General features: G+C 41.2%; 1 protein-coding gene across 2 annotated transcripts in view; it reads right to left on the reverse strand.

Annotated features, from left to right (window-relative positions):
- LOC135260861 (cadherin-12-like) overlaps positions 1–16261 on the reverse strand; it is an 87039-nt gene extending 70778 nt beyond the window's left edge. The window contains exon 1 of one of the 2 annotated variants that reach the window (XM_064346507.1): positions 16108–16261. The gene's annotated coding sequence lies outside the window, so the exon portion shown is untranslated. Of the gene's footprint in view, positions 1–15846; positions 15993–16107 lie in introns of those variants that run through there. The other variant, XM_064346510.1, reaches the window with a different exon arrangement.
- Between the last annotated feature and the right edge of the window lie 395 nt (positions 16262–16656).

The following is a 16656-nucleotide window of genomic DNA, read 5'->3' on the forward strand; positions in this document are numbered from 1 at the left end:
ATTTGATTTAGATTGTGGAGCATGTGAGAAGTTGGGCAAACACATAATGTGTTTTAGGTGGACTAGCCCAGTCTTACCATCTCACATTATCTTACCTATAATGCTTCTAGTTAGCCAAAGCCCACTTCCAGACTAACTATGGTATGGAGACTCAAAGTAAATATCAACTGGGAAGAACATCTCGAGATAAAGATAATTAATAAATATTTTGTGGGTCCAATGGATGGGCTCTTAATATTTATGTAATTATTTAAATATGTATTCAAGCCAGGTCTGGGAAGAGCATTTGCTGATTTTCATGCAAGAATTTTATAGATATATTAAAGTGGCTTCATACATCTCACTGTGTCCATATTGTAAACTGCAAGTAATATGAATTACAAGCAAGGAACTTTTTTTCCCCTGTGATATTGAATTTTTCTATGTGCATAGTAAGCAAGAGGTGTCATAAGATCAGATTAATTTGCATGTACAGCAATGTTTCAAGATACAAGTCTGGTACATTGTGAATATTACACATCTTCACTTAAATTAATAAGTCACTTTACTCTCTTGTAAAGTGAATGTAGAGCAGAAATTATGCCCTTGAAAACACCTTTCCACAATCGCAGGTTAACAATAAAATAAAAGGGGCTGCCGGTTGGCTCATTCGGTTAAGGCACCAAGCTGTGGTACAAGAATGAGCCCTACAATCTCAAAATGAACACAAACCGTGCCAGTGCCGACTGTGGTCGGTAGCTCACAATGCTCAATTGGGGATTACATCATGCATCATCAGGTATGAAAGGGTGCCGGTTAGGCATCCTCATCTCATCGCTCCTTAGCGATCCCCGCTGGTCAATTGAGCGCTCGTGGACTGCATAGTCAGAGGTCGTCCTCTGACTCCAATCTGTGCGAGCTTGGCAGTAGTCTGCAGTCTGAAAAGAAGTCGACACCCCATGTTTTGGAGGGATGCCTACACTCTCTCAAATCATGTTCAACATCATGTAGGCTTCTTTTATGTATTTTTTTAAATTTATTAATGCACTGCGAATATGATCAGATATTTTCAACACCAAAAATCTTGCCCATAAGATTCATAGCCAGAGACATCAGTATCTCTACTCTCCTCCTGAGTGTGAAATCTTATAAGAAATGTAGCCCCGTCAAAAATGATGATTTTATTACTCCATTGAAAAGAATTGCCACCGCCAATATTTAGGTGAGACCATTTACATAGACAGTGGTCCATTGGGCAATCTACAGTCTAATGAAAAAAACATATTTTTGTGCTCAGAGAAAAAAACAGCTGTGGAGTCAGACTGGGCTACACTGAGACACAACAAAGCTCTAAAAATGCACAGCAGCCTGGTTTCACCTCCTCCTTCATCTCCTCCTGCAGTGCCCATCTGTGCTTTCAGCAAACTCCTTCCATCAGCCTGTGGCCATTAAGGCACTGCTTTTTTGTCTCAATAATGACTAGCTTTACCTTTAAAATTGCTTTCTAAATGTGCCACTCAAATCACTTTCCAGAAAGAAGGTAAAGGGTGCATTCTACTAGATGAGAACCACACATGCAAGGGCGTGGTGTTCTACAGATCCATCCAAATAACAAAGTCTATAACAACTGCATATGGGATGCACACAGAACAGCTTCTCCTTATTATGAAAAAAATAATGCACTGTAATACTTCAGAAAATCCGTAATAGAGTATTTCGATGGAAACATACAGTATCATTAAAAGAGCTTTGCCCTACCTGTACTCACCCATAATGCTATTGACCACCTATGCTAGGTTGCCTTCGTAAGACCTGCATCACTAATCTGGATTGAGGTCCTTATGGTCAGTGATCTGTTCCAGGATTGGGGTTAAATCTGGATCTATGGACCATGCTTGTCAGAATACCAGCTGGTTTCCGCCGAACGTGCTACATGCTGTGCGCTAATGTATTTAAACACGTCAAAACTCATTGCCGCAAATCTCCCACAGTGGGTTAAACCTGTGTGTATGGCCTGATGTAGGCGTCTGTGAAATCAGCACGCTTACATCGAGTCACTGCCACAGCTTTTCTTTCCTGCTATTTTAGCTAGTTCCTGATTACTGGTACAGTCTGTGATTGCTGCTTGTAAGCACTTTTACTCATTCCCTATTGTCATGGCACATGGTACAATACACAGTGGCATTAGTTCAATCTAAATTTACCCCTAACTCTCAATTAAAGGCAAAAAGGCACTTTTTTCAGGTCAAACACAATGATGCTGAGCTGGCCAATCTGTCTGCAAATGGGGAAAAAACACTTGCATTTATTTGTAAGTCAAAGTTAAGGACAAATGTTGACGCAGATCAGAGTTGTGTTTATCTCAGCACTGTGTCATACAATAGCATTTTAGCCTGGTTTCATGAAACAGTTCTCCTTAACTTTGATTTACAAAAAGTTGCAGTGATTGCCAAACCTCACGTGTCAATTTATGAATAAGAAAAAAATTGCACTTATCTAATTATGGTAGATATATGTTAAATTAATCCAAGCTTTTGTGCAGTTGTATCCATTATGATTTTTCCTTAAAAAAATAAAAATGAAATGAACAAAAATAACTATTCATATGACTGAACATTTGTCCAGGTATTTGTGGGGGATATAGTTATTTTGGTATTTCTATGGATCCTTCTGTAGAGAAATCCATTTTTGTATGTCATTGTTGGTGAATTAACCTCAACCTTCCCATCCCAAAGAGTATGTCGGTAAAGCTTAAAATTATAATAATTCATATGTATTTTACACCACTATACCGGAGTAGTTCATATGCTGTTAGGGACCTGTAATCTAAAGAATTATCAGCATATATCTCATTTTCTCCTGTCCTTTTCCTTACTCTTTCATCCAGGTGATCCAGTATAATCCTGTTTTGTTCTCTAATGAATGATGCCCTCTTGCTGATATGATTTTCTTTCCCTGAATCCCAGGTGAAACTCTTGTTAATACCTGAATTTGAACGTCAGTTAATTTCAAACTAATGGATACGAATGCTTTTTTTCTCCCCCCAAGTAAAGCATTTAAATAGTTATTTCAGGTGTGATACTTAAGGCATATTTACTTTATGCATATTATGTGAGTGTACCATGTACAGCACCGAGTACAGCAGTTGCATCTTCTTTTTACTGTTAATTTCTGTCTCCTCTTTGTCTTTCAGTTAATTGTTCATTTCTTCACTTTTTTTATCTCTGCCATCCCATACAACTATCCAGTTTACCAAAAAAGTGAACGCATAGCTATATCTATGAAATGTTACAATTTGGCACTTCATGTAGTTAACTGCTTGAGCATAATGTTGGTTCTTAATCATACTTTCTTTCTTCATATTCAATAAAATACATCCATGATAGAGTCGAAAGCTTGGCCATAATTAGATTTAAGATTAAATTACACACACCACTGATGCTGTACAGCAGAGGCAAGAATAATTTCAAACAGCAACTAGATTCCAGTTTGGAAGATGTGGTTCTGTATTTAAATACATATTTGCATTTGTGTTTTATTATATAGGTAATGTAGAACAGCTGCTTGCAGCGCCATATATGTTTGTGGAAGGCAGACATGACATATGTCGCTTAATTTGCCATCATTTACATATTTTAATCTCTGAGATAGCATATGAATATTTCTTCTTCAGTTATTATTGACCGGTTGAAAATCTGCACCCAAATGTGCTCAATGGCAAATGCAATTACATTCAAATAAAATAAGCTAAATAATGTTTTTTTTTATACAAGCTGCAAGAAGCAATAAGGCATGCTATCATTTTCTAAGCTCCTATGCAGAGATCTCAAACACGAGCTGGTATGCTGATAGTTCTCTAACTGCACTGAGGAAGTCTCTAGAAAAAGAAAAAACAATGTTTAATTTAAATAATTTTCATCTAAATAAATTTCATCATTCAAAATAGATACTGTTATTACCAACTGTTTCAATTATAGTGGAATTAAAGTAGATACCAGCCTTGTTCTGTGTTATTGAAATTTAGCCAATACAACACTAATGAAGAAATGCTTGGCATGCAAAAATGAGCACTTTATTCATGTTTTTTTAATGAAGAGATGAATGAAAATCACTATAAATCATCATAATTTCACACATACACACACAAAAAAGCCATGCTTTATCATAAGCCTTCTATAGTGAATTTAAATGAGTTAGCTCTCATAGGTGATAACCAAAGTTAGCTGCTTCCTTTTGTCAAAGCCATGGACTCAGACATGTCCAGAAAATGGGTTTGGGGGATGCGGGGGGGCAGTGGGCAGCACTATGGGTGTGTGTTTGTGTGTGTGCGTGCATGTGTGTGTAGGTGTTTCCACCACTCACCTAACACAGTGGCTCTGACTCTCCCTGCCCCACCCAAATCTCCTCCTGCCCTGCCTCTACACTGTCTCACCAGGCCAGACAAGCCTTCCACCATCGCTTGAACTCTTGCTTTTCTGTCCTCTTCCACCCTCGCTTGGACTCTTTCTTTTCTGTCCTCTTTCACCAGAGCAAGCTCGCCCTGTGGTCAAATCTGAGAGGACGCGTAGTGCAGCAGACCGCAGATAAACAGGCAACCTGCTGCTCTCTACACAGTCAGGGATGTGGCCGTGTGTCAGAGGCTGCTGATCACAGTTTTGCTTTTGCAGAAAAAAGCCTTTGTTTTTTTCTCAGTTTATGCCCTTCTCCCTCTTCCACATTTGCCCGTGGTTCTCCCTCCTGGGCAGTAGACGGCACCCAGCTATGCCACACCAACTGGGGCAAAAAAATAACCCAAACAATAACCGCAAATAAACTGAGCGAATGTCTGGGTGAGCTTGCTCTCACCGGGGTGCTGATTCACATGAAGGTTTGCGTGAAATCACAGGCTCTTTGTCCCTGACCATGTGGAAACTGCGCAAGAGCATGGAACGATTTATTTATTAATTTCTGTTTTTATTTTCCACCGCCACAGCTCCTGACAAACTAGTATATATCCTTTTTCCTTACCAGTTTCCCTTGAGACCAGTTGGAATACATTGCACCCATTTCTTGCTTCTTCACAAAGTTATGTCAGGGAAACTGGAACAGTTAGCTAGCATGATTTCAGAACATGCAGCTCAGGTTAAATGTAATTTTTTTTGTAAAAGTAACACGGTAGTACGCTCACGTACAGTCTCTGGAGGCATGACATACAAGCTACCTTGGAGTGCTTGAAGTGCCTATTCTTGTTTTAAACCACAAATCCGCCAATGCCTGTACAAGCCATTGTAGAGGTCTGCATCGTGCTAGAAATGAGGCCTGAGCTCGCCTAAGCCCAACGGCTTTACAGCCTGTCTCGAACCAGCCCTACAAGCTCTAGCCAGACTTTAAGGCCAAAACCCGGTATAGCCCGATCGCTCAAATTAAAAGCCAACAGCACCATACAGCACAATTACAAAATAAATGCAGTGCTTCCCATAGGAAATCTGCTAGTGAAGGTGCTTGCAATTGCGGAAGGGGGTAGAGCAAGACTTCCATTGTTAACAGTCAGCAGTTGCTACGATGCTATTTGTAAACTTCTGAGTTGGCAGCGGGCCCATACCTGATCTGACCCGACGTCACAGAGCTAAAAATAGACCAAGGCCCCATAACGTTTGCGGGGCGGGATGCAGATCTCTGAACCACTGTAAAGCTGCCATTTCATCAGAATCTTCTGTATTTAAAATATCCTTCATCGTACACAGAAACTGTCTGGCCCAATCCAAAGCATATGTTAAAACTGAAATAATATCAAAAACTCCAGAAAATGAACAATCCCTTTAAGTAATGGACTGTCGAAGATGAGAGACTGCGAGAGGAGACTGTGATGATCATAGAGCCCCTACATAGTCACCACCACCGAATGCCGACTGCCAGTTCCATTTTGTTTGATTAGACTTGTCGCTTCATCACACACAAAGTTCATCAATTGCATCCAGGACCAGGGCGAGCCCCACCAAAACGAGTAATTTTAAAGTTTCATATTCAAACGCCAACCCATATGATTTAAGTGGATGGTGAGGTGAACGGTAATGTATTATGTACAGGCCTGTGTATAACATCAGTCATCAGAAATATGACAATTCCTTATGGGCTCAGAAACTACTCCATCTTCTGTGTGATGGAGTGGTCAAAACTCAAAGTCAGTTTGAGTTTAAGAATTAATTAATGCTAAATTGTTAAAGAGTCCTTGAGGGAATTGCAGAGTGGCTACCTCTCAGGACTAAGGACAAGCTTGAGCAAAGGCTGCTTCTTCCCTACCCCTCGTAGCACCGCATGGTTATTTATAAAGCATTGTGTGCGGTGGAAGCTACCTCATTTTAAACAGAGTTAGAAGTGGACTTCCCTCTTCAGCAAAAAAACTTCTCATCTCTAACCCAGCAGAATGATCTTTTACGAAATGTTCTTGAAGCCATCTTTGTCAATAACAGGATACATCCATGTGTTTAGCAGGCGCAAAAATGAACACCTCATGAAAATCAGGATGGACATTCAAAGAAAAAAAATCTGCCTGTGCCTAAGATGTCTCATAGAGATATACGCTGGATAAACATTTTACTCCACGGCTCATTGTATAGGAGCACAAAACTCATAAAAAATAAGAGAGACAATAAAAATACAATCTGCTGGCCTCTCGCTGTGTTATTTATTTGTTTTGTTTTAATGCACAGAGATAAGACAGAGACGGATTTCAGAATGAGGACTGTGCCCTTGAGACCAGGGTTGATGTGTATTGTATTTGCCTTTGCTTTACTGAATATTTGAATGTGATTTCAGAAATCTAGTAGCTTCAGAACGATGGCTTTGTAGGACGATGAGCGTGAATTCTTTGTATATTTTTAAAGAATTATTCATGCAAGCATATTTCTCATACATGATTTAGCTGGATTTGTGGCTTTTTACATTTTTATTTTTTTTAATTGTCCATATTCACACATCTGAAAAGAAGGCAGTGCACAATTTGTAATGTCACAGACAGCATTGCGTTTAATCTAGAAATAAATATATAGAGAACCATTTAGCTACTTGATTGACAGGGTGTTGCCAGTTTGTTCAAGGACCAGTTTTTAATTCAATTAGAATTCGGTGTATATAAAAGATGCTCACATATGGGGCTCTATTACAACATATTTAAGCAGTCTACTGTGCAAATATTTGTGAAAAAAAAAAAATGGCATGGATATTTTATTTCAAGTTGCTGATGGTCACAGAATGATACATAGGGGAGAGCTGGCAGAATTGTAACAATTTTCACCGTTTACTGAAATACTTAGAAGTAATGTGATCACAAGCTGTGCAATTATTACACTACAAAGAGCATACACTTGTCTGCTACAATAAATCACATTAAGTGTAAGGTGTTCACTAATGGTTTGCGTTCAATTTAAACAAACATTAATACAGTCCAATGCCACAACTATGAAGTATGTGTGGGGCAGTGGTAACAAAGGTAACAAAAAGATTACTGCATACATTTTCAATATTGGCAACATTTATGGGACATAACACTGTTGGTTTTAACGAGCATACTGTGTATAGATGTTTAAACCAGCAACCAGGTCAGGTCACTAGGGACGAGTAAAGAAACCTTTTTCAGCCAATAGTGATTTTCTGTAGGCTTTACGTCCTTTGTTGGCCAGTTACTAATCATGCATGTGGTGCAAACAAGGTTTTACCTCTTCTAAACCCTTCTATATGTATGGTCTATTTACATTCTTTGTGTAGATGTGACAGCCATGGCACATGGCAATTAATAATAATCAAAATAATGTATTTAAAACATGACGAAACCACCACTCTTCCAATCCTACTCAGTTCCGATAAGCCATGCCATTGTTGTAAATTAATGATGGACTCGTGCATTACAATTTTTATTTATTTCATGCGAGCAAAATGAGTCATTGAAATTTGGGAATGGGATCACTATGACATTATATAACCTTGTCTTATTTTGTTAAATAAAACTTCAAGATACTGTCATAGCATAGATAATTTAGGCTAATTAGCTACAGTTTAATTGGAAATTAAAACTGACCCATAATAAACATAACATAAAATGTTATAATTCTGACGGAATAAAATTTGAACAAATTTCATTCATTTGAACTCAATTTTTAAATAATAATAATAACAATAATAAATCAAAAATACCCTGTGAAGTTTGCCTTCAACATGTATGGCATGAGTAGTAATAATGATAATGTTCAAGTACAGTTACAGATAGCTGTCTGTTAAAGAAAGGCAGTAATGTTACATTTGATGGATCCCCCACAGAATGCCAGAGGCAATCATGTTTGAAATGACTGATTTACGTCCCTGGTTTTTTTCTCAGACACAGAAGGTCTCCGTTCTCTCTCTCTGCCTGTACTCACATGCCTCATGAAACACCAGTTCGCTTACTGCCCTGACTGAAACTTCAGGCTTCCAAGTGCAGTGATTGGAACAATGACATCCCAGTGGTCATTTGCAGCATCTTTAAGAATAATTGCCAGGGAAAAAACAAAAGCTTGCACCTTGATCTCAGTCATTATCACAGTGTGCTTGGATTCAAAGGCGCCTGACCCCAGATCCGGGGACCTATTATGCTCAAAAGTAATTATCTCAGCTTGACTGATGTCAGGAGTCAATCGATACTGGGCTAGGCATGAGAGTCTTGCACATCTCCTTTCAACCTGAAACTTAATAATACAAAGATGTGCAGAATGTGGGAAGTTTCGGGGTGCAAATACAGGGGACTGGATGCTTATACCCTTTGCATTTGGATTTGAAACAATAGCTGTTCCAGGAATCGTGTGGATCTATTGTGGATTCTCATTCTTATTCTTATTGTTTGACAAACTGTTTCTCTACTGCTGAACTTCAAATGCTATGTTGTTGATGATAGCGATGAAGATGATGATGATGATAATGTTGATGATGATGAGGGAATTTCACTTTCAGTATCTGATGGATGGTTTTTAAAATCTAAAGCTGGGATTTTTCTTTGTCAAAATACAATACTGGTCTAACGATTTATACTTATCCAATATACCAATATACTTGTCGGTAGATCACGTCATGTGGCTGGCCAAGTAGATTGTATTATACCATTGAGAATGACTCAGTTTCGTTCAAAGGTTTTTTGGAACCAATATAGCTAACTCCATTGTGAGGTCACATGTGCATGACAGTGCACATAAAGCTAAAATAAGCCAGTTTCCATGAAATGTCTTTTCTCTTTCAGCTCCCTTGTGGCCCTGACCTAAGATGCAGGTTCCCTGTTCAAATACTTTGAAGTGTCACCATTATCTCTTCAGCTAAAGGTTGTGAGTCAGAAATAATGAGTACTGCCCTCATAATCAGCAGAAACTTCACAAAAATCTGCTCCAGTGCAGACAATCATTGCTGGACTTTTGGAGAGGCTGACCGGATCTGACGGTTTTATAAAAGAAATGACTTTTTTCTACCATGAAAAAAAATTTAAGAGGCCAGAAATCGTCTCAACAAGAATGACTCAAAAAGAAAGATTCTTGTTGAATGCACGTGTCTATTAATGCATTGTACATATTGCATATGTATGTATATATATATATATATATACACACACACACACACAACGCACATACACAGTCATACGCATGCACACGTGAACACATTTCTCTCACATTGCATGCACACACATGCTCATGTAAGCCTATGTAATGGTAAAGGCTGGCTTTGGCATCCATCCCGGAGTTCTATTAGTAGCTACTATCGTCTTTACAGTATGATAAGGCCAGAACTCCAAACACGGCCCATGCCTGATTAATACTGAATTAGCTGTGATGGTAGCGCACTTCCTCCAGATTCTCACTTCTGTTTGAGGTCATAGTTCAGATGCTACATCTGCAGTGTTGCCATCCCAGTGGGTTTTGATATATTCTACTCACACATCCATCTCATTGCTGGATCTACCACATTTCACTAACTGGCTTCATTCTATTATTATTTATTTTTTTATACAAGAGCAGAAACCAGACAGAGCACACTTAATGAAAACCCATGAGGATTATGAATCAAACTGCAGGCTTAACAGAAACCTCCTGCATACAATCATTGGACATGTTGGGCTTTGGTAGTCTGTGACAGTCCAGGCTCCTCTGGAGTGATCTATATGTGTGTGTGTGTGTGTGTGTGTGAGAGAGAGAGAGAGAGAGAGTATGTGTGTGTGTGTGTGTGAGAGAGAGAGTGAGAGAGAGAGAGAGAGAGAGTATGTGTGTGTGTGTGTGACTGTTGCGTGCGTGTGAGAGTGTGTGTTTGTGTGTGTGTGAGAGAGAGAGAGAGTGTGTGGTGTGTGTATGTGTGCATTTGTGAGATTTGTGTGTGTGTGATGTAAGTGTGTGTGTGTGTGTGTGTCAGTGTGTATTGGAATATTTCCCCCTTTTTTTATACCTGTGTGACAGTTGAACTGATGGATGAAGGCAGTGATTTCACACTGCCCCCTCCCCCCGCGACCCCCCAGGACAGAAAGGAGGTGCACTGCAGGGAGTCTATGTCTGCAGCGCGGCCGCTCTGATAAGACCCGCTGGTTAATCTCGCGTTCGCAGGGCACTGCCGATCTGTCCAGTTTGGACGTGGAGGACGCGGAGGACGCGGCCAGGCCGCCGTCGGCGGGTGACGGGCGGCCCCCGAGACCAGGGCGGAAGCGGGAGGCGTGTTGTGAGCGGGGCCAGGCCAGCCGCACCACGCCGCGAGGCCGCCAGATGTGCAGTGTGAGCCGTGCACAGCAGGCCAGCCTTCAAAGAGAGACCCGAACAAAAAAATGGTACATGAGGCGCTTCAGGCTGGGATACAATTAAGGCCCCTGTAGGGATCTGGATTGTTTCCATTTTATTGTTCACACTTATCACGCATCCTATAAGGTACACTGCCATTTTAAAACAAAGGCCCTTTATGCTTTGAAAAATCACAGAAGCGCCCATGAACGCCCACATTCCCACCCCGCATCCATTTATCCTCTACCGTCCAAACAGCCCCGAACCCCAAAGACTCATATTCTGTAACAGCCCTGCTCAGTGTCCAAGTTTTGGAAATAGCAGTACAGTGCTCCCACAACCAGAGGGTTTCCGACAATCTCTCACAGTACTCCAGGGTTTGTGGGGCCCTGTTCCTCCACAGTGGCAAATGGCTGTCGACAGTATATACTCCTGAAGGTTTTGCAAGGGATTAGCATTTGTATTTTCCCTCTCTTTGTCTTCTCTGATGGCAGCTGTTCTTGCGCGGGAGTGCAGACGTGAGTCGTGAGGCGTCGTACTTTCCCCGGCTGTTTCGGATTCAGAGAAACATTTCAGCAGCCGAAGAAAAGCCCAACTTTAATACCTTTGTCACGCTTGACTCCCCAACACCTCTGTAAAATGAGACACATTGTGTAGGCTCAAGAAAGGCGAGAAGGGAGGAGGGTCAATTTTTAATCAGGTGTTGAAATGAAATTGCAGCCGTTGCGACGATTTATAAATATTCATGACATAACATTGCTGAATTCAACTTTGTTAAACCAACTTGGAACATTTGAATATCGAACATGACTAGAATATGCTGTGCTAATGTGTACATTTTTCACTGTAGGCGCCTGAATGCTGCTGTTGAATTGACACAGCAGAACTAGTCCTACAGTCTGTGCTTCGCAACATAAAGAACAGCAAGTTTTGACTGAATAATGACTAATTTAAAAAGGGAGACCTCAGTGCAATTCTGTATTGGAAGCTGTGCCGAGTGCAAAATTGAGAGCAAAGGGTTGAGTCGTGCAGTATGGTATGCCTGAGCAAAGGGCCCGATGGGACCTAGAACGGCACCTCTTTCAGCTATTCTACTGATTCATTCTGGAAATATTTGGTCACTCAAAACAGCTAATAACAACTTTTTTTTTCAATGTGCCAGGCTACGCATCTCAGGTCCCTGGATGACCGCAGTCCAGAACTCTCTGCAGTGGCGTCGAATTGGGTCGACCAAGAGAAAAATGATGAACTGAGTCAGGTGTTGCGGTGCCTGGCTGGAGCAAATGTCTGCCAACACTAATCCCCCCAGGGACCGAGGAGCAATGAGCGGCAAATCAAAAGCAGAATGTAGTCTAAAGACAAGATTCCCATGGCTCGTTGAGAGCGTGCTGAGATGTGAGCCCCTTTGGTCTCAGATAACATGACTGCTGGGAGGCTGTTTCAGCAACAGCCAACCGCAGGCTGAGTTCAGGACAACACAGCCAATCGCATCACCAGTTTATGGCAGCGCAGCCAGCCACAGGCTGAGTTCAGGACAACACAGCCAATCGCAGCTCCTGTTCATGGCAGTGCAACCAACCCCAGGCTGAGTTCAAGACAACACAACCAATCGCATCTCCAGTTTGTGGCAATGCAGCCAACCCCAGGCTGAGTTCAGGAGAACACAGCCAATCGCAGCTCCAGTTTTATGGCAGCGCAACCATCCCCAGGCTGAATTCAGGACAGCGCAAGCAATCACAGCTTCGGTTTATGGCAGTATGACTAATTCCTGGCTGAGTTCAGGACAACGTAACCACTCAGTGCAGTGCAACCAATCGTCCTTAATGGCTTACTCTATTCAAAGCAAGACCATCAAAGCCCGTTTTCCAATAATCTCTACAGTTCACAGTAATTACTCAGTCAGACAGCACTCTGAGAATTGATACCAAATAGATAAATGGGTTTTCTTTTAAGAGCACCAACCTTTTTTTTTTATTTTACATTTTTTTTTTTTTTTCTGTCACACGTGGATGGCACGTTTGGGTATTTCCACCATCATCAGAGCATTCACAGCACAGCTAATTGCTGACCAGAGGGTGAGCTTATTTCAAGACAAGAAATCAAAGGCTGAATTCAGAACAATGCAGCATGGATGTATGTTTCAGATGGCTCCAAAATGTACAGGGAGCTCTCAAGAAAGCATTCTTTTTTCTGGATTATATTCATTTAAAAGACATCATTACCCAGGACAATGTTGCTTACTTTTCACATTACATTACAGGCATTTAGCAGACGCTCTTATCCAGAGCGACTTACACAACTTTTTACATAGCATTTTACATTGTATCCATTTATACAGCTGGATATATACTGAAGCAATGCAGGTTAAGTACCTTGCTCAAGGGTACAACGGCAGTGTCCTTACCCGGGAATCGAACTTGCGACCTTTCGGTTACAGGCCCAGTTCCTTACCCACTGTGCTACACTCCGTGCTAAGTGCTAAGTTCCTCAACCCAGAAAGACATAGCTGATGACTGGTTTTAAACCTGTAATCTTCAGGGTGTAAACCAAATTCCCTAACCCACCAGGGCTTGAATCAGGATTAAAACCAGAACCTACAGATGGAAGACCTCTTGAGGAAGATCTCTTCCCTCAACCTCTTGACCAGTTGTAACTGTTCATTTCACTTCATTCTCTACAACAGCATTTCCTAACCTTTTTTCTTCCATGGCACTCTTTCCAAACTTACAGAATCTCATGGCACACCACTCTGAGAAGTGAGCGACGTACTGATGTTAATGTTGCGTGTCAACAGTCGGCCTTAATGTCCTTTTGGGGTTTGTGCATTTTATTGATGATGGCTTTTGTGAATGAGATTTGATCATTTCATTTTTTTATTTTATTAATTTGGACTTTTACATTTCTTTCAAGGATTTTTTTTAATGGCACACCGGACCTCGCCTGATGGCGCACCAGTTGGGATAATGCTGGTCTTCAAGCTGAACTGACAAACGCGTGCACCAGACTTCTATGAATCAGGGGTTTCCCTGAAGGATCTAAAGACAAATGGCAGTAGACAGGTGACTGCATGCACAAACAGAGCGGTGACAGTCAAAACGCTTCCGCAAGATGCACAGCAGTTGGTAGTAACCCAGACAACCGCAAGATGTTCCCGCGACGAAAGCAGGAAATTGCTCACAAGTCCTGTGTCAGCTTAAAAGGGCTTTCTAGAAGGGTCCATTCTGGTTTTCACTATTCAAATATACATGAGCCAAAAAATGGAAGAAGACCATGTCACGTGGTTCCATTAAGGGGTCACCGTGGATGTTAAGCTTCCCAGAATGCCTTTAGTCGCTCATGTATAACACATCTCCGTGTTTTCAGAGGAAACACGGAATGTCCAAGCAATTCATCTTTAGTGGATTATGTCACAATTTCATAGAATTTTAACAGCCATAGAATACTGCACAATTATTTCATGTCACAAGCTAATTAATGCAACCCACAGAGAAAAAAAAATCAGTCTTGTTCAATCAAAAACAATGACACTCTTCAATCTTTTTTTGTAAAAGCACCGGTAGCACAATCGATGTATCCAGTATCATATTCAAATGTTAAAATTCACTTTTGTGTACAAATGCAAAAACACACACCTCCTTATGGAGATATGTCATTGGATGTGCTAGATATCAACCTTCTAGGGTTTTTTTTATTTTTTCTACAATAAAACCTACGCATAGCTCTACAGTCAGCCAGTGAAAGTCCTTTTGGAGTGAAGGGAGGTCTCTCCTGTACAGTTCCAATGTGAGATGTCAGATAGTCCTCTGAGTCTTGTACAGGTGTTGAAATACTCAGTGGGAGGCCATGGATTGAAGTGTCAGTCGTTTATTTCTGCTTTGAGGCAATTAGCCTTGAGAGTGATCTGCAAGTGGCTAAAATGTGCTCGGAGCTGTTACAATGTGATTGTCATTTTCTTGTGTATGCCTTGTATCAATTCAGGAATGTTCCAGAAAATTTCACTGTTTACAAGTTTGATGGAGACACTGCAATATCTGTTCTCATTTTTTTTTTGTATGATTCATAATTCAGATGCAGGAAACCAGGGGAACAGAAAACATTCAGGAGTTTCTGCACTGCTTCAAAGAGCTTATTGTAGGTCAGACTGTTCATGCGCATGGTTCCTCGAACAGAATATATTGCTCACGGGCTTTGTAACAAGGGGCTTACTAACACCATGTCCTAAAGCTATAATTTTCCCTTTGCTGGAATGCAGCATTCATTAACTTCCTCATAAAACAAGGTTCCCATTAATCACACATGTTATTGAACAAAGCACCACTGACAAGGGAGTGGAACAGGAAAACACAATATCCATATGAATAATACATGACATCAATGTGGTATGAGAACCCAAAACACTGTAGTCAATGAATGCATGCATGTACACGCACACGCACACACACACACACAATTTTTCAGAATGGGAGTCAGTGCAGATGAGTTTTATATAACTCACTGTTTAAAAAAACAAATGACAGAGGATTAAGTACTGTACAGACGACTACAGCATAATACTGACAGTTCATGCTTGTTGTAGATCTAAATGTCAATTTTAAACTCTCACGTGAAAATAATTTTAAAGATAAATGAAATAAGTTAAATACAAATTAATCATAAATTGACATCATCATAAATAAATAAATGATGTCTGCTTTTTGAATTTATTTTTCCGTGTTTCTCGTGCTGTCACACTGAAAGACAGACTGACAGCAATACGACGTCTTTATTAACTTTCCCGTGGTTGCTCTGTAACAGCGCATGTTAAGCGTTGACGGGGTGTCGCAACTTCACCAGAAATCCAGTGACCCCTAGCGTCTGCTCTGCGACACCGTCGCTCGCTCCTTTTCGCCGCTAACAGATGATTTGTTTTACTCCGCGTGCGATCTCAAAGATGGAACACGTTTCTTATGCGTGTATTTACTTATTTTTGCACAAGCTGTCAGTCAGAACGACTTTCCATGGAAGCGCGCACTGGGAAAGGTTTGAGTGTGTGTTTGCGCGGTGCGACGGAACGTTTTAAGTTCTGTGTTCCCACATGACAAACTCCCCTCTCTGACAACAAGAACACCCTTCTTACCTTATGTCACAGATCTTGCTCTCACCCCGCACACAGAAGGTTTTTTTTTTTTTTTTTTCAGTGAACGATTCCCATAATGCTCTAAACTGTTGGAAGGAGAAAGGCTTCTGTCACCTGTACCAGCAGTGTCTGTCTGTGACAGCTGTATTAGGAGTTTGCAGTTCTCTCTCTAAGTCTTCTCACTCGCAACTCCCTCCTCCCCACCCGACCCCCAGCGTCCCTCCCACCAGCTAATTCCTTCCATAATTAAGAGTCACTTACCTTGATTGAATTCTTGTCTGTCACGTAGAGTTCACGGCAGTTTAATCCAAATGGTTAATGACAGTAACATGCAAACTATCCCGGGCGCAGTGCACGGAGCCCGTATAGCAAGCGACTCGTCTCCAGCTCCTCTCTTCTCCTCTCTCGCTCTCTCTTCCCCTCCTTGCTCTACCTCTCACTCCCCCTCCCTCTCACTCATTCTATGCCTCCCTGTCTTAATTTCCCCCCTCCCTCTTCACGCTCTCTGTTTTTCTCTTTTTCGCTTGCTTTCTCTTTTAGTCCCTGACTGTCTCTCTTATTCTCTCTCTTATTCTTCTTTATATCGCTTCCTCTATTTCTCTGTACCTGTCTTGCGATGTCTCAGATCTTTTAGTCTCTCTCTCTCCCTCTCTCTCTATCTCTCTCCCTCTCTCTCTCTGTCTCTCTCTCTCTTTCTCTCTCGCTCTCTCTCTCCCCCTCTCACTGTCTCTCAGCCTGCCTCGCGTGCGGTGGCTGGATGCTTGTGGGGAATAATGACACAGAGAGACACAGGAGGAGCAGCAGCACGTG

Source organism: Anguilla rostrata, chromosome 8, assembly GCF_018555375.3.
Source record: "Anguilla rostrata isolate EN2019 chromosome 8, ASM1855537v3, whole genome shotgun sequence".
NCBI classification, from domain to species: Eukaryota; Metazoa; Chordata; class Actinopteri; order Anguilliformes; family Anguillidae; genus Anguilla; species Anguilla rostrata.